Source organism: Pinus tabuliformis, chromosome 3_2 (genome assembly GCF_031772625.1).
Source record: "Pinus tabuliformis cultivar Carrire ecotype Pingquan chromosome 3_2, CPIR1, whole genome shotgun sequence".
NCBI classification, from domain to species: domain Eukaryota; kingdom Viridiplantae; phylum Streptophyta; class Pinopsida; order Pinales; family Pinaceae; genus Pinus; species Pinus tabuliformis.
The window spans coordinates 111,662,452-111,682,249 of NC_142302.1; positions in this window are offsets into that span (position 1 = coordinate 111,662,452).

The window sequence follows — 19,798 nt, forward strand, 5'->3', positions numbered from 1 at the left end:
CACAAGCAAGGTATAAACAGAGGGATACTTTGATAGGGTACTAAAGACTATCACAAGGATCGTCAAATCATTTGTGGATCTAGTTTAGATCATAGACAAGTCCAACAACTGGATCAAAGAAACAACTTTTTACTTTGCATCCGAGAAAGATGCAGTTCAATAGTTGCTGTCAAGTCTATGAAGTAAACAAATGACGGAAACACAAATGAAATGAATAAACAAATTCCTCCCCAGTGGAGTCGCCAATTTGTTGTGGGGAAAAATGCCTATGCAGGACAATCCTATCCACCTAAGGTGTGACAGCGCCTTAGCAACAAACGAATACAACTATTATGATTTCTTCTTTTATGAAATGTGAAAGAGAGGAGATCGGCAGACTTACCATTGTCTTCCGATTGTCCCTCGAACTAGATCCTCTTCCATTTGTGTGTCCACAACTACTTGTCTCCTCGCTTGCTCAAGAGAACAACTACTTGAATCCCACGAGATCACAAGAGAACAACTACCTGTGACAAGAGAACAACTACTTGCGACAAGAGAAGAACACAATGCAAAGGCAAATATACATATTCATAAATGATTCAGGATTAGAAGTAAATCAAATACACTAATGCAATCATACAAAATACACCAGTATATAGGAAAGAATCAAGATAGCTTTATTGATAAGTAACAGGGTTCAGGAAGAGATACAACCCATAGGGCTCCAATCCAGCATCTCCTTCCTAGCAGAATGGAATTCCTTCTTCAGCTCCCTTCAAAGCATTAAGCACCCAATGTTTCCAGCCACAAACCAACAACAATTCTTTGCAATCACAAAATTCCAGCCTCCAGATCCCATGGAGGAGAGATCCATATATAGATGTTTGGAGAGAGGATGAGTCAGCTTGAGATCTGACTAGTGTCCTCTCCCTCTCTCAGTTCTTGAGTCCACTTGGAGGTTCTTGCTTCCACTTGGAGATTTGGAACCTCTTACTCATCACCAGTCGAATTCCTTGATGCAAGTGTCGTTTTGGAAGCTTCCTGGGCATTGACACCTTGAGGAATGACTCTGCCACATGTCCAAACTCGCTCAGCGCAGGTAGCTAGTGTTGGAGTTGACATTCAACGCAGGTAGCCAGTGTAGCAGTTGACATTCAGCGCAGATGCTCAGTGGAGCAGTTGACATGATCCAGAATTGGCTTGTTTTTTAGTGTTTTCAGGTGGAGAACTTCTGTGAATTGCTGTGATTAGTTGGCCTTGTTCCTCTAGGGGTAGGAACAACATGTTTAGGGACTTTGGATCCCTTAGATTATGGACATTTCATGCTCAATGTTGTAAGGCACAAAAATGTCTATAACAAGTAGCACCCCTTTGTTGTGTATCCTTGTTATCATTGTAGGATAGTCTTCCATTTCATGATCAAACATAGTGAAATACTTACATGATGGACGTGTAGGGTTAGTGCAATTGTGGGCATAGTGTCTTGGTCCTCCGCAGTTGTAGTAGATAAACTGTCCTCGACCTCTGCCAGGTCCTCCTGCACCTCAACCTTTTCTGAGCCCCTGAAATCCTTTCTGCGCCATCCCTGCGCTCTGGCTAGGAGGGCACGTTTTGGCTTGAACCCTATAGGCAGGATTTCTATCCATATTTAATTCATAACTCTTGCATTTACACTCATCATGCCCTACCGACCTACAAAAGTTGCAGAACAGTTGTTGCGGCTTCTGTACAAACTTCTGTAGTGGACAACAGTTATCCGTGGCATGTTTTCCTGCTACCTGACATATAACGCACCACAATGCAGGCCCCGTGCTTGGTCCTGCTTGAGCTTCTGGCCTCAAAGGCAATGGTCCCCCCCCTTGTAAGGTAGTTTGCAAAGATCAGACAATGGTCTTTTTCATGCCCCTGACTTTTTTATTTCAGACACCATACCTCTTCACGCACCTCTGGTCGAATTGTCCTGTCCTGCTTCAAGCTTTGCATCTCTAGGCAAATATTTTTCAACTGCGGATGGATCTACTAAACCCCCAAATTTGGATCCTACATCAGTGTTTCATGCAACCTCATTGTGATATCCAAGGCCTCTACCTGAGTTGTTATCTTCTACTGCGACAGCGCAACCCTTAAGTGTGGTAGGAGCGAAGCAAAAAACCACTCGTGATGTTGTCCGTTTGTTAGGTTCATGTTAGCTTTGCAGATTGTACACTTCAACCTCTGATCTAGTTCCCAATGTGTCTCACCTGGTTGCATCATGATTTCTTTGAATCCTACAATAGACTGTGCTTCAAATTTAGGCCTACTAAATCCTATAATAGACTTCTACCCTCTCCCTCTGCGGTGAAAGAACCTTAACACAAGTAACACTAAGCACTCACCAGTCACATGAACCTTGCTATCCAAAGAAAAATCAGACCACTCTCATGTGTTGACAAGAAAGAGCTAAGGAAAACCTTTAAGACAATGGAAACAGGGCCATCATACCGGATGGGACTCCTACACCAAACAGTGTGAGGTTTAATTGGGAATTCATACCAGGGAGATCTTTTGAATGTTGTCGAGTCTAACACCATTAACACTTCCAGCGCCAGAAGGAGGGCCACCAATTGTTTATGGTTGAATGTCCTCTCACCCCTGCTTATCAATCATCTGGTCAAGGAAGTAACTGGCACTCCCTCTCACCTATGTGCAACTATGAAGTTGGTTACTCCTCACCTCCCAGATGTGAATATGAAATTTCTTATCAGCACCTCCATTCTATCCATCCCATCACCCGTCAGTTCACAAAAGAAGTTGGACTGATACCAGGAATATAACATCTTCCATACACATCAGTGGAAGAAGAATTTCTTGCCACACTCGAAGGTTTGGTAGAAGCTATTGAGAATGGACAGGAACCTCAAGTATTCCAATAGGGAGAATGAGACGCCCTCGTGATCTTGGGCTCAGATTCTAGTATAGGAGGTAAAGGGGAAGGCATCGAAGGAGGTGGAGGCAGAGAAGAACCAACAAACTCAGAGTTGGAATCGTCAGATTCAGAAGAAGAGGAGGAGGACAAAGAAGAAGAAGACATGGCTGACCAAAACATGGAATGGATGACTTAGGGACCATTGGCTCTCTCGGGTGCTTTGCACAGGATGCCAAATTGTTCGGAGAGAATGCTCACTAAGTATGACCTTGACATCACAGTGAAGGCAGAATACCACTTGGACAACTTCTACCTACAGCTGCAGACACTTGAGGTATGGTACGATGATGTTGCATGCAGATTGTTTCCATGTACCTTGGATGGTCGCACAATAGTATGGTATCACAACCTTCCTGTCAACTCCATCCATATCTAGGTTATGTTCAAACGAATATTTTTGGAAAAATTCGTTGATGACAAGACCTTGACCATGTTGCTCAAAGAGTTGGGCACTCTTAAGATGGAATCGAAAGAAAAGGTAAAATACTTTAATCATATGTTTTTGCGCATATTGAATAAGTTTGCAGCATACATGAAACCTCATGACTCCATCATTAATAACTACTACACGTCCACACTGCCAACCAATATTTCATAGTTCGTCAAGCAAGCTGCGAAACAAACATTATTAGAAAAATGTGAAGAGGAAATCATTGTAGAGAAGGAACTGCGAGCGATTAGAGTCATGAAATATGATGAACCTGAAAAAAGGCTCCAGAGATGTGAGCAGGAATCCCCAGGTTGCGGCGAGCAAGGGTAAAGACAAGGAAGAAAGTGATATTGAAACCCTTACTCATCTTGTCAAGAAATTGACAATAGAAGTGTTTGAGCTAAAATAATGAATGATCGAAACATCTGTGAGTAGTCGGCTACCCAGAAAACAAAAAGGAAGCATGTCATCAGGCAACAACCGGTTCTCGGTTAAAACTACATAAAGCTCTAGCTTAGTGTTCTAGATAGAATAATACATGAAGAAGTCAAGGGGATCCCCCTATATTTGGGGAAATGCAAGAAAAGCTCGAAATGCTAAAGAAGGTTGATCCACCTGCCATCCAAAAGTAGAAAACACAAAGCAAGCCCAGGAAGACAATGATGGACAAGATTACGTCCATGAGTAGCAAATTGCAGAACACTCCGCTAGACAGTAAAAACACGGTCTGACCCTGGACATCTCAGTGAGTCTACTTGATCTTGACTACAACATTGTGGAAGACATGAAGAAAACTAAAGTAAACATTAGTTTGTTCGAGTTGGCTAAGATTCAAAGTCAGTGGGATATTCTGCAGCGCGCATTGGGGAAAACATCTATAGACAGCACAACCTCTACTAGCAATGGAGCCAACACATCTCCCAGTTCGCTCACAACTGTGATCAACACACTCCAGATGGAAGAAGCACACTCTATTTTCTCTCCATTCTTGCTTTCATTTGAAATATTTAACTGCAATGTTCACAATTGTTTGGTTGATTCTAGTGCATCAGCCAACATCATTATGCTCTCCATTTCGAATAAGATCAATGTGCAATGGAGCAAGACATCTGCGCAGATCATCCAACTTGATCGGACATGCATACCAACCATTGATGAACTTTAGGATGTGATCATTCGACTATCTCATGGCGGCCAAGTTCATCAATGCATAAACATTATTGTTGTGGAAATACCAGAAGCAAATGGCCTACTGCTAAGCAGAGACTAGTCTAGCAAGTTGAATGGGTACTTTGATATAGACTGGTCACACTTGTGGCTTTTGTATTAGGGAAAAATCAATCAAATATGGGTGTTATACAAGATATACATGAGGCATAACATCACTCCCATCAATGGTGTGAACTAACCATTGGCCTTCGCAGAGCCCATGTTCGGCAACTGCCTCTTGGAAACAACGCTAGGGTGTTATCTTGCACATGCAGCTCCAACCCCACCAAGCATATAGTTGAGTCTCCTTCTTTGCCCAATTGATGGAAATGAAACCTGTACATCAGATTGTAACACTAGTAGCAATAGCAGTATGTAGGTTTTAACCCTGTACAGAAATTACCTGCATACGATTTATAAAACACAAAAAATTAAACAATGCAAGAGCATAACACATAAAACACATATACACAGAGATTTCCCCTGGATCCCAAAACCGGGACTACCAGCTTGATTTTTCATTATGTTCCTTTCAATGTTATAATACATATTTATACATGCCGAAGCATCCAATACCATGGACCAAAAACCATCGCGTCCAAAACCATGGACCGAAAACCATAGGTAGGTTTGCCCAACCTAATATAGGCTCCAAAAAAAAAATTTCCCGGGGCGCTTCCCCGGACCCCGTAGAGGGGGGCTACCCACCCCCCCTGTGACCCCCCCGTTGTGCAATCAACACAACAAAGGGCGGGCTCCCCCCCCCCCCCTCTAACCCCCCGGTTCACTACGTAGGTTAGTTGTGCAAAGAATATAACACAACCCAACAATCTCCCACTTGTTGTTTTCTTTCCACAGGGGGCCACAAGAGAGCTTAGTCATTTTTCCAGCCCCGAAACACCCATTGTTTCTCTACACAAAGAGAACTTCTCAGAGCTCACAGATTTTGTCAATGCATCTGCAGTATTCTTCAAAGTGTCCACCTTTACCAGCAACACCTTTTTGTCTTCTATCATATCCCTCACAAAGTGATATTAAACATCAATGTGCTTTGTCTTTGAATGATAAGCAGGGTTCTTTGCCAAGAAAATTGCACTTTGGATGTCACAGTCTATTCTTATAGCTCCCTGTACTAACCCCATACTTGAACACAATCTCTGCAACCAAATTGCTTCCTTGCTTGCATGAGTTGCTGCCATGTATTCTGCCTCTGTAGTTGATAGTGCCACTACAGATTGTTTCTTACTCATCCAACTGACTACACCTCCAAATAGGTTAAACACATACCCACTTGTAGATCTTCTCTGATCCAGATCTCCAGCCCAGTCTGCATCAACAAAACCATGAATATCCAACACTCTGTCCAATCCTGGTCTTCCTTGGTAGCACAAACCATAATCACTAGTGCCACGCAAATACCTGAAAACCCGCTTCACTGCTGTCCAGTTCTCCTTCCCTCGTTTTGACATAAACCTGCTCAATACTCCCACTGCATGTGCAATGTCTGGTCTAGTACAGACCATTTCATACATCAGGCTATCGACTGCACTCGCATATGGAACACGGGACATGTCATCTTCCTCTTCTTGTGTCTTGGGACACTGTTCAACATATAACCTCACACCTACAGGAATAGGAACCTTCACCGGTTTACTATCCTGCATATTAAACCTCTGCAGTATTGTCTCGACATACTTCTTCTGGTTTAACTAGAGCTTCCTCTTTGCCCGATCTCTTTTAATTTCCATGCCCAAAATATAGTTTGCAGCACCAAGATATTTCATGTCGAATTTGGAGGACAATTGGGTCTTCAAATCCTGGATAATTTCTTTGTCATTTCCAACCAGCAACATATCATCCACATACAAGACCAGATAAATAACACGGTCACCAATTAATTTAAAATACACACAATGATCTTCTTTTCTTCTGGTGAAGCCAAGTCCCCATATAAATGTATCAAATTTCTGATACCACATCCTTGGTGACTGTTTTAACCCATACAAAGACTTCTTTAACTTGCATACCAGTTCTTTCTTACCCTTCACTCAAAGCCTTCAGTTTGCTTCATGTAGATTTCCTCTTCCAAATCCCCATGAAGAAATGTTGACTTCACATCCATCTGTTCTACCTCAAAATCAAAAGCAACAACAATAGATAAAAGTAACCTAATAGAAGTTACATTGGCAACAGGAGAATAAATATCACCAAAATTAATTCCCGGCACCTGGGAATAACCTTTTGCTACCAATAGAGCTTTGTATTTCTCCACCTTCCCTTCTGCATTTGTCTTCTTTTTGAACACCCATTTGCTGCCAATGGGTTTCCTTCTAGTCGACAACTCCACTAGATCCCAAGCCTCATTTTTGTGAAAAGATGCCATTTCATCAACCATGGCCTCTTTCTAGAGTTTTCCATCCTCTGAATCTACTGCTTCCTTCACAGTTATGGGATCATCATCAGTAACAGACAAAGCAAAATTTGAACAGAAAGTAGATGGACTATACCTTTCAAACTGCCTTCTTTCTCAAATTGATCTTCTCACAGCCGAAGTTTGTGGCTCTTCATCTTCTGATTCCTCCTTTGCTGCAGAGTCTGATTCTTCCTCCTTTAGCTCAAACTCTATCTTCTCAGGTTCCTTTGGTTGGACTTCATGTTTAATAACATCTTTTACCTCTTTGAACACCACATCTTGGCTGTACACAACCTTCCGTGTGAGTGGGTTCCAAAGCTTATAACCCTCTAAACCATGCTTATACCCAATAAAGATGCACTTTTCAGATTTACTATCCAACTTGGTTCATTTCTCCTTTGGAACATGTACATATGCATCACATCCAAATACCCTCAGATGTGAAAGAGAGGGTTTCTTACCAGTCCATACTTCTTGTGCAGTCTTATCCTCCAACGCTGATGAAGGTGACCTGTTGACCAAGTAACATGCAGTATCCACCGCCTCTGCCCAGAATTCCTGTCCTAACCCGGCACCATTGAGCATGCTTCTTGCCCTTTCCATCAACGTCTTGTTCATTCTTTCCGCGACTCCATTTTGCTGAGGTGTATATGGAGTAGTCTTATGCCGTGCTATACCACACTTCTTATAGAATTCTTCAAATTCCTTGCTGCAAAACTCTCCACCATTATCTGTCCTCAACACCTTTATCTTCTTCTCTGTCTGATTTTCCACCAGAGCCTTAAATTCTTTAAACCTGTCAAAGACTTCAGATTTCTTCTTAAGGAAATATATCCATGTATTCCTTGAGAAGTCATCTATAAATGATACATAGTACACAGACTTACCCAATGATGGAACCTTCACAGGTCCAAACACATCACTGTGCACAAGCTCTAATATCTGTTTTGCCCTCTTAGCACCAGAGGGGAAACTCACCCGATTCTGCTTCCCATATACAAAATTTTCACAGAAATCAAAATCCAGAGAGCTATTACTCATACCTTCTACCATACATTTACCATGAAGTATTCGAAGGCCCTTCTCTCCAATATGGCCAAGCCTTTGATGCCACAGCATGGTCTTCTCTCCAGAGACCACTAGATTTTCAGCTCCACTTTCAAGAATCACAGAACTGTTGCACCCATCAACAACAGTGCTACCTTGCAGCTTGTACAGAGTTCCAGTCCAAACTCCCTACATCAATACCAATGCTCCCCGAACCATCTTGCAGGTATCCTTCTCGAACACTGTTTTTACACCTGCCTCATCCAACTTGCTTACAGAAATCAGATTTCTGGCCAATGCAGGAATATGCAGAACACCCGAAAGTGTTCTAATCCTTCCACCTTGCAACTTCAACTTTACTTTTCCACGACCAATGATTCTAGCCTTCCTATCATCTCCTAAGAAGACATCACCACCATCGTATTTCTCATACTCACAGAACCAATCTCTATGGGGAGTGAAGTGAAAGGATGCACCTGAGTCAATCAACCATGCCTCATGATCTACATGTGCATTTCAAGAAGCCAAGTACACATCCCCACCTTCATCTGAGGTGGTTTTTGCCTCTGCAGAAGGAGCATCATCAGATCCCTTTCCTTTATCAGGAGCTTTAGATTGACAGTCCCTTTTGAAGTGCCCTTCCTTTCCACATTTCCAGCACACCACCTTTACAGGTTTTCCTGGAGATTTAGATCTCCCTCTAGATTTAGATCTCCCACTCGATGACTTATTTTTGTTTCTATTCTGGGACCATCCTCGTACAGACAAGGCATCACCATTCTGGCTCTCCATATTTTTTCGTCTCATCTCCTCTGTCAGCAAGGCTGAGACTATTTCATCAAACTGCAAAGAAGTTGCATTGCTACCTATTGCAACAACCAAACTATCCCACGAATCTGGTAGAGAACACAACAAATTGATGCACTTATCTTCATCTGAAATTTTAATATCAACAAACACTAACTAACTTACCAATCCATCTTTCACCCTCAGGTTATACAACTTTTTCTGCAGGAACAGTTTATTCACCAGATACTTAGATTGGTACAAAGTCCCTAACTTGTCCCACAAAGCCTTCGCCGTAGCTTCCCCTGATACACTCAGTAGTACTGAATCTGAGACACACAATCGTATTGTGCTCTTTGCCTTCCGATCCAACTTCTTCCATTCTTCATCAGTCACTCCCGTTGGTTTAGTACCCAGATCTACCGCGATCCATTGATCTATATCCACCAACAGATCCTCCATCTTGAGTTTCCACAACTCAAAAATCTGACCATTAAACTTCTCAATCTATATCTTTCCGCTGCTTGCCATATTCTTTCAACACCAGAATTGATCTCGCAGATCTCCCACTGAACAAGGTCTACCACAGGCCCGAGCGAAACCCCTCAGCAACAAAGGCATCCCCTTGAAGCCAAAACAACTTTGATACCAAATGTAGGTTTTAACCCTGTACAGAAATTACCTGCATACGAATTATAAAACACAAAAAATAAACAATGCGAGAGCATAACACATAAAACACATATACCCAGAGATTTTCCCCTGGATCCCAAAACCGGGATTACCAGCTTGATTTTTCATTATGTTCCTTTCAATGTTATAATACAAATCTATACATGCCAAAGCATCCAATACCATGGACCGAAAACCATCGCGTGCAAAACCATGGACCGAAAACCATCGCGTCCAAAACCATGGACCGAAAACCATCGCGTCCAAAAGCATGGACCGAAAACCATAGGTAGGTTCACCCAACCTAATATAGGGTCCAAAAAAAACATTTCCCAGGGCACTTCCCCAGACCTCGTAGAGGGGGGCTACCCGCCCCCCTCAAACCCGCTGGACAGGGGGGGTTGCCGCCCCCCTGTGACCCCCCCGCGTCCAAAAAAAAATTTTCACAGGGCACTTCCCCAGACCTCGTAGAGGGGGGCTACTCGCCCCCCTCAAACCCCCTGGACAGGGGGGGTTGCCGCCCCCCCTCTAACCCCCTGGTTCACTACGTAGGTTAGTCGTGGAAAGAATATAACACAACCCAACACAGTAGCAGTAGAAATAGTACAAGCGTGTCGAACGGTCCATGTACAAACGAGCTATGGACCATGTATTTTGAAGGATCAAAGGCACAGGATGGCTCTGGAGCCGAGTGTGTCTTGATTGACCCAAAGCATAGGAAACACTTGGTCTCGAGCTACTTGGAGTTCGAGTGCACAAACAACATTGCCGAATACGAAGCACTTGTGTTGGGCTTGCAAAAATGCCATTAGCCTCAACGTTACTACGCTCAAAGTGGTAGGTGATGCATAAATCGTGGTACGAAAGGTACATAACACCATACATTGTTTATCAAGTCATCTAAAAAGTTACCAGTAAGAGGTATGGCGACTAATATCTAACTTCCAAGCATTCAATATCATTGTTGTGCCAAGAACATGTAATGCAGCTGCCGATACCTTAACAAACGCAACTGCTAGCATGTCACCGCTTAGGGATATGTTACACAATAATTTGTCACTCCCCGTTCCTGATCCTAGAGAACCCTAGTAGTGACTATTGTGTTATACTTTCACCATGAAACCTATGCTCTTGCATCCCTTGAAGTTTGAAGAAAGTAGTCCCCACTGCCTTCAGAACGAATCCTTCTTAAAACCTAGTTTTTAAGATCAACGCTCTTTACCAGTGTCTCACCCGTGCCGATGGCAGAATTTTACACTGTGACCCGAACCGGTCAGCAAAACTAGTAGCCCAATACCCACACCAGTCTACTTCTGGATTGTTTTTATAAAAGGAAACGGAGTTTCATGTCTAGAAACTTCTAGTGGCAATGTGTTAGATGTTTGTTTGGTTGGATAAGGGCCGAGAACTCCATATAAGGTTCTCCCCCCTTAAAAGTGTACCTTCCCAAGGAGATACATCCTTCTTCCCCCTTGAGTGGATCTCATTCTTATCCTCCTCTCCCTATAGAAACCACTTCCTCTTACCCTTTTTGGTTACAATACAATACAACACATAGTGAAAGTGGTGGAGAGATAGAACCAGATGCAAAATTATGAAATCTTTAGCTTTTGATAGAAGAATATTAGTATTAGATGACAAAAGGCTAGTCTTTGATAGTTAAAGTATGAGGAGAGAGGGTTAGAGCTTGGAAGCCATTTCATGTCAAGCTAGAGGAGGAAACACATGCTGAAAAGGTGTGTAGTGGGACTTGGATACGACAAAGGAGATCTCCAACGTTAAGGCTTCGGTTGTATTTCTCTTTGAAGTTTATTTTAATATCAACTAATGGTTTATTTCCTATATCGATTGTAATATTAAAGTTGATAGCTTAGAACTCCTTGACCTTTTAAGTAGATTGGATTCGATTTTATGCTATCACGTTTTCTGTTGTTTCTCACATGTTTGTGTTAGTTACTTGAGCGAAAGGAACAAAAGGAAGTTGGAGCAAGGAAGCAAGATCACCATTAAGTGGATTAGTGTTATAAGAGTTAGGCCCTCTTATTCGATTCTAATCTAAGTAAATTTACATTAGATTGTCTTGTTTGTGGCTAGACCCACTCTCTTGGGTTAGATGGATTGTCTCTGTCCACAGAGACGATATTCCTACACCACAAATTGGCGACCATACTAGGGAAATAGATCTCCTTTTCATCACTCTATTTTTTGTACATGTGTGCCTAGTTTGTTTATTTATGGTCTTCTGGATCTATATTGACCTGTTTGAAGGCATACAAACACTAGCCCACCCACTGATGTGTTAAGTCTGGCACTGTGTGAAGTTATTTTTTATTTTTTCTTTGAATCCATCAATCAATGCTAGTTTCAGCTAAACAATCACGCTAATCCATGATTAATGCTAGTTTTTAGCCTGATAGTCTGATCAGCGCTAGTTTTTAGTCTGACAATCACGCCAGACCCCTTTTCAGTGCTAGTTCAGCCAAAAAGTCGTGTCGGTCTTTGAGTTAAGGAAAATCAGAGTTTCTCCCATTCCAGCGCCAATGTGTCTTGACCCTCAGACTCTCTTCTTCTGCCCAAAAGTGACTAGGATGATTTGTTTTCTAGGTTTGATTTTTTGATTGGCTTGAAGTTTCATTGCTTGATTTTTTGAGTTTTTTGGATGGTTTTTATGACCCTAGGGCATCTAGGTCAATTACCGTTCATTTGTTTGTTTACTCATTGTGTCAAGTTTTTGATTTGTTGCTTCATTTAATCCATCTTTCAATCGCAACATCTTCATTGCTTGATTTTCAATTGAATGGGTGAAAGAGTCTCGTTTGTTCTCTTATTTCAAGTGTCTCTTTTGTCTTCCCAAGCATAGATTACATTGCTTGGTTTGTCGATTGAAGCATTTATGTGTTTGGTTTGTTCCATTCAAGGAATAAGTTGCTTTTAGTTTCATTTATCATGCTTTGGATTTTATCAATTCTTGTTTTTTCGGAATTCTGAAAATTTTCATTAAAGTGCTTTATGTGAAAGATTCATTTTTCATTTTATGAAAAGAAGAACATCATTCTAGTTTACTTAAGCAAAAATATTGGATCAATAGCATTATTGAGAAGCTAGAATTACATCATCATAGGCATGAGAAATGAAATAAACTTTTTTTGTTGTTAAAGGAAGATTAAGTGCATTTAGGACATGTATTAGTAAAAGATTTCATTCTTTGGTTGTTGCATTGATTGTGTGTTCTCTATCCCTCAATTAATGTAAAATTTCATCGAAGACAAAGATTTCTTTTCTCATATAACTGCATATAGAAGTTTTCAGATGACAGTGGTAGGGCCTTGAAATTGAAACCTAATTCAAGATAAACCGTTAAAATTTATTGAATTAACCTAAGGAAGCATTGAAACTTAATGCTCACATTTAGTGTTCTAGGCTAGAGACATGTTTCGACGTCTTTAAACTTAGCCGATGTCGTTCGAAACGATCTTGCATTAGACAACACTAGCACAGATTTGTGCTCCCCATACCATCATGTATATAAAGGGAGACCCCTATAGGTTGCAATACTTTATCCATAGGAAGCTGAGTCTGCCGCCTTGTAAACATGATACACCAAACACAACATTCAGGGAGATTTCCTGCTAATACTTTCCGGTTTGTTGGGAGGTATTCTGTAGTTCACGGTTACCTAGTAATCCATTATGCCTAGAGTACCCTAAGTAGTCATTTTTTATCTTTACTGACTCTTTAAATTTGAAAAGATCATCGAGAACTTGTCCTTTCAAGCTTGTTAAATCTGAAAGTGACTAGAGTCACCTTTTGTCCTTTTCTCGACTCTTAAAACATGAAAAGGAAAAGTTTTGTTTCAGTGTCTTAAAATTAACTGCCCATGAAATATTCCTAGTTAAAGTTATCTTCCTTAGTGATTCTTTAGGGTCGATTCCAATGGAAACATTTCCAGAGTTTACCAGTCAAGGATTCCCCTCTGATGGGAGTCCTGGTCCTTTTCCTTCTTTTGGAAATGCTGGTGCTCCTTATATGGCAACATTGTCCCTTCTTGGGTTAACTATTGGTTTACCTATCTGGTTATTTTCAACCTCGGTGGTCCTGAGTGTCCCAACTTTTGTCCAACCATCTCCTTCACCTGAACAACACCATGTTGATTCTAAGGTTGACCTCTCACCTTCTTCACCTATTTCTTCACCCTCCTCTTCTACTTCGCCTGGTGAAAGTTTGAAATCCAGTAACCAGGAGGCTAAGAAGAAGAAGAAGAAGAAGAAGTCAAATAAGTGAGAGGCCAACTGTGTAGCTATTGGTCCAAATGCACTTCCTGTCGACAAACCTTGTGATCCTTTGCAGAAGATAAAATTTCCTTGCAGGCTATGTAAGGGTGACCATCTCCTTCAAGACTATCCTAGTATTCCCAGAGTCTTAGAGGTATGGTCTCAAATCTAGATCGACCATCGCCATCAAACTTTGGAGATCATGTCAATTCTACACCCTCGACTAGCGATGTTAAGAAGAAGGGAAAAATTAAATTCCCCTATAGGTTATGTGAAGAAGAGAAACTTCTTCACCTTTGTCCTCTTATGGATAAAGCTTCTAAAGTTTTGGAAAACCTTACAACTCCTCAAACCCAACTTCCTATTGGTTATTAGAGGCTTTCTTCTAACCCTCTCCTAGTTGGTAAAGAGATTGATTTGGATTCATCTCTTTCCCATCTTGCTCTTCCTGAGCAGGACTCTCTTGTGTCTATTCCCGACCAACCATTGGTCGAAAAGAGTGTCGACTTGGCTCTGCCTTCAGTTGTTCACTCTGTTCCTGAAGAGAGTAGTGATCATACTGCTCATGTTCTTCTCATCTCCTCAGATTATCATGAATTGAAGAGTGGCCCTCCCATCCAAGTTGTTCAAGAGAGTCCTTCTCCTATTCCTGTAAAGCATGGGGGCAATCTTATGATACCCCCACCAAGTAATTCTGTTGTTTCTTTTGATTGGAGTCAATTGACTGCATTCCACCTCCCATCTTATGCGCCTTTCCAGATTATGGTAAAAGCCTATAATATGGCAGTACATGGCACTCTATTAGATGAAGGCTCATCTGTTAACATCATGTCTTCTACTACTTGGAAAGCTTTGGGATCCCCAAAACTTGTGCCTATCACCCAGAAAGTGTTGGATTTCAAAGGAGGAGCTAGTTAACCTTTAGGGATCCTTCCGAAATTCCATTTTACTTTGGGAGGAAAGGCTGTCTATATAGACATGAAGGTAGTCCAAGGTCCCTTAGATTTCGATCTTCTCCTTGGGCGCAATTATGTTTATGTCATGGGAGCTCTTGTTTCTTCACTCTTCCGTGTGGTTTGTTTTCCACACAAAGGGAGAATAGTGAACATTAATAAATTATCGTTCGTCAGTCACCAGATGGCTCCAATCCTACCGTCATCCCATATTGGTTCTCGTTTGCAAGTAGCACCCTCCCGCCACAGGTCAATTGTGTGGCTACCCATTCTATCTCCACATCTTCTGACGATCATGTAGATGGCATGGTACATTATGTATTGGGGGCATTGGAACCTGATCTATCATTTGTACCAGTTGACATATGTTCCTCCCAGAGCATAGTTCTCCCGTCCAGCGAGGACCTCTTAAGGGCATGTTATCATATGGTCCACGATCAAATATTACGAGGATAGTTCTTCTTCTGTGTCAACCTCATTAAAACATGAAATATATTTTGAGGATAGTTTGTTCCTGTATCAACCTCATTAAAAAATGAAACAAATGTCATGAGGATAGTTCTTGGTCTTGAGTCAACCTCGTTAAAAAATGAAACAAGGTGTTAGAGGATGGTTCCTGCTCTTGTGTCAAGCTCCTTAGAAAAAACAAGGAGTCTTGAGGATAGTTCTTTTACTGTGTTAACCTCATTAAAAAATGAAACAACTCCCTTTTCCAAATCGAGTATTTGATTAAGATCTCGTCAAATTCAAGTCGAGTCGTTCCTTCATCTCGAAACTGAAAATTCATTCCCTCCACCTTTTAGCAACCTGATGTCTACTTCAGTGAATGAAATGAATTTTGGGGGGCATGTGCCTCAACTCTCATCATGCTAGGGGCATGCCATTTTTTTCATCCAAGCATAGTTTTTTTTTCAAGCTTGTGTAAACATGAAACCGAATCCAAGCATATTTTTTCGTTTCAAGCTTGTGTAAGCATGAAACTGAATCGAAGCATAATTCTCCATGGTTTAGGCTTTTATAAAATGAACCCATCTCCATTTTAGCCCTCTTGATTTCTATTTTTATCAGCCTCTCCCGTCAGATAAGCCTTGGTTTCTTCTCCATTCCATCGCCACCATCTCTTTGGCCAATCATTTTCTTTCACTTGGTTGTTTTACCCTTCCTCGAGGAACTGCAACGATGAGTGGTTTTACTAGCCAACCTCTTGACCTCTTAGTTTTTGAGCATTTCCACCATAACCAGAACCAGTTGCTACCCTTTATACCACTCGTTCCTCCAGGAGGAGTCACCTTTAAGCAATTTTATGACTCTTAAAAAATGAAAATATTGCCAAGTATTTTTCCCTTTTAGACTCGTTAAAGCAAATAAAAGTAGGGAGTCATCTTTGAGCTCTTTATAACTCTCAAAATATGAAAATATTGTTGAGCTCTTGTCATTTTGAACTCGTTAAAGGCTGCGAAACATTGTTTACCCAATATGCATTTACCCCTTTTTCGGGCTAGGATAAAACTATTTATGAAAAAGGTATACCTTAGTCAAACATGAATACGAGGTTCTCTGGAATAATGTTTTCTACCTTTTCGGGTTCGAGATACAAATTTATGAAAACATGAATAGGAGGTTCTCTGGAATATTGTTTTCTACCTTTTCGGTTTCGAGATACAAATTTACGAAAAGGGACTCCGAGTTTCTCCTTTTTCAGACTCGTTAAAATATTAAACGACATAGGACTTGTCATTATGACAAGACCAAGCTTATCCTTCCTAGGGCTCGTTAAAATTTACTAGGTAGGATCCATCCGAAGGATGGGCTTATATTACAAACATATGTTATCTCCTTCAAGCTTGTGTTTCAAAAATAACTGGGGTGCTCGCGAGAAATGTTGGGGGAAAATTGGAAGTATTCATCAACTGTGTTCTTCACTTGAGGTAACATGTTGCTCTTGAACATTGACACTCACTTGTTGTTCATGTCAGGTTGTGGTACATCCTTACTCTGTCACTTTCCTTCCTGGGTTTAGGTTATCCATTTTAACCTATCATTTGATCTCTGCCACGTCACCATCACCTTTGATCCTATGATGTAAATGTTGGGTTGTGTTATATTCTTTCCACGACTAGCCCACGTAGTTAACTGGGGGTTAGAGGGGGGGAGGTCACAGGGGGTTTGAGGGGCACCCGTAACCCCACTTTATGGGGTCTAGGGCAACACCCCGAAAAATTTTGGTTTTGGACCCTATGTTAGGTTGGGCGGACCCACCTATGGTTTTGTGCATGATTTTCACACATGTTTTTTGGACGCGATGGTTTTTCGGTCCATGGCATTGGACGCGATGGTTTTCAGTCCATGGTATTGGATGCTTCGGCATGTATAAATATGTATTGTAACATTGAAAGGAACATAATGAAAAATAAAGCTAGTAGTCCCGGTTTTGGGATCTAGGGGAAAATCTTTGTGTATATGTGTTTTATGTGTTCTGCTCTCACATTGTTTATTTTCTGTGTTCTAGAATTCGTATGCAAGTAATTTCTATAGGGGGTTAAAACCTACATTTGGTATCAAAGCAGTTTTGGCTTCAAGGGGACGCCTTTGTTGCTGAGGGGTTTTTCTCGGGCCTGTGGTAGATCTTGTTCAGTGGGAGATCTGCGAGATTGATTCTAGTGGTGAAAGAAGATGGCGAGTAGTGGAAAGATAGAGATCGAGAAATTTAATTGTCAGAGTTTTGAGTTGAGGAAACTCAAGATGGAGGATCTATTGGTGGATAAAGATGAGTGGATCATGGTAGATCCAGTTACTAAACCAACAAGAGTGTCCAATGAAGAATGGAAGAAGTTGGATCCGAAGGCAAAGAGCACAATAGGATTGTGTGTCTCAGACTCAGAATTGTTGAATGTATCAGGGGAAGCTATGGTGAAGGCTTTGTGGGACAAATTAGGGACTTTGTACCAATCTAAGTCTCTGGTGAATAAAATGTTCCTGGGAAAAAAGTTGTATAACCTGAGGATGAAAGATGGAGACTCAGTGACAGAGCATTGAATGCATTTAATACTGTGGTAAGTCAGTTAGCATCTATTGATATTAAAATTTCAGATGAAGATAAGTGCATCAGTTTGTTGTGTTGTCTACCAGATTCGTGGGATAGTCTGGTTATTGCAATAGGTAACAATGCAACTGCCTTGTAGTTTGATGAAATAGTCTCAGCCTTGCTGATGGATGAGATGAGACGGAAAAATATGGAGAGCCAGAATGGTGATGCCTTGTCTATACAAGGACGGTCCCAGAACAGAAACAAAAATAAGTCATCGAGTGGGAGATCTAAATCTAGAGGGAGATCTAAATCTCCAGGAAAACTTGCAAAGGTGATGTGCTGGAAATGCGGAAAGGAAGGCCACTTCAAAAGGGACTGTAAATCTAAAGCTCCTAACAAAGGAAAGGGATCTGATGAGGCTCCTTCTGCAGAGGTGAAAACCACCTCAAATGAAGGTGGGGATGTGTACTTGGCTTCTTCAAGTACACATGTAGATCATGAGGCATGGTTGATTGACTCAGGTGCATCCTTTCACTTCACTCCCCATAGAGAGTGGTTCTGCGAGTATGAGAAATATGATGATGGTGATGTCTTCTTGGGGGATGACAAGAAGGCTAAAATCATTGGTTGCAAAAAGGTAAAGTTGAAGTTGCAAGCTGGAGGAGTTAGAACACTTCCGAGTGTTCTACATATTCCTGCATTGGCCAGAAATCTAATTTTTGTAAGCAAGCTGGATGATGCAGGTGTAAAAACAGTGTTCGAGAAGGATAACTGCAAGATGGTTTGGGGAGCATTGGTATTGATTCCGGGAGTTTGGATTGGAACTATATACAAGCTGCAAGGTAGCATGGTTGTTGATGGGTGCAACAGTTCTGTGGTTCCTAAAAGTGGAGCAGAAAATCTAGTGGTCTCTGGAGAGAAGACCGTGTTGTGGCATCAAAGGCTTGGACATATTGGAGAGAAAGACCTTTGAATACTTCATGGTAAAGGTATGGTAGAAGGTATGAGTAATACCTCTTTGGATTTTGATTTCTGTGAAAATTGTGTATATGGGAAGCAGAATCAGGTGAGTTTCCCCTTTGGTAGTAAGAGGGTGAAACAAATATTAGAACTTGTGCACAGTGATGTGTTTGGACCTGTAAAGGTTCCACCACTGGGTAAGTCTGTGTACTATGTATCATTTATAGATGACTTCTCAAGGAATACATGGATATATTTCCTTAAGAAGAAACCTGAAGTCTTTGACAGGTTTAAAGAATTTAAGGCTCTGGTGGAAAACCAGAGAGAGAAGAAGATAAAGGTGCTGAGGACAGATAACAGTGGAGAGTTTTGTAGTAAGGAATTTGAAGAATTCTATAAGAAGTGTGGTATAGCACGACAGAAAACTACTCCATATACACCTCAACAAAATGGAGTTGCAGAAAGAATGAATAAGACGTTGATGGAAAGGGCAAGAAGCATGCTCAGTGGTGCCGGGTTAGGACACGAATTCTGGGTAGAGGCATTGGATACTGCATTTTACCTGGTCAACAGGTCACCTTCATCAGCGTTGGAGGATAAGACTCCACAAGAGGTATGGACTGGTACGAAACCCTCTCTTTCACATCTGAGGGTATTTGGATGTAATGCATATGTACATGTTCCAAAGGAGAAACGAACCAAGTTGGATAGTAAATCTAAAAAGTGCATCTTTATTGGGTATAAGGATGGTTTAAAGGGTTATAAGCTTTGAAACCCATTCACACGGAAGGTTGTGTACAACCAATATGTGGTGTTCAGAGAGGTGAAAGATGTTATTAAACATGAAGTCCAACGAAAGGAACCTGAGAAGATAGATTTTGAGCTAAAGGAGGAAGAATCAGACTCTACAGTAGAGGAGGAAGATCCACAAACTCTGGCTGTGTGAAGATCAGTTCGAGAAAGAAGGCAGCCTGAAAGGTATAGTCCATCTGCTTTCTATTCAAAATTTGCTTTATCTATTACTGACGATGATCCCAGAACTGTGAATGAAGTAGTAGATTCAGAGGATGGAAAACTCTAGA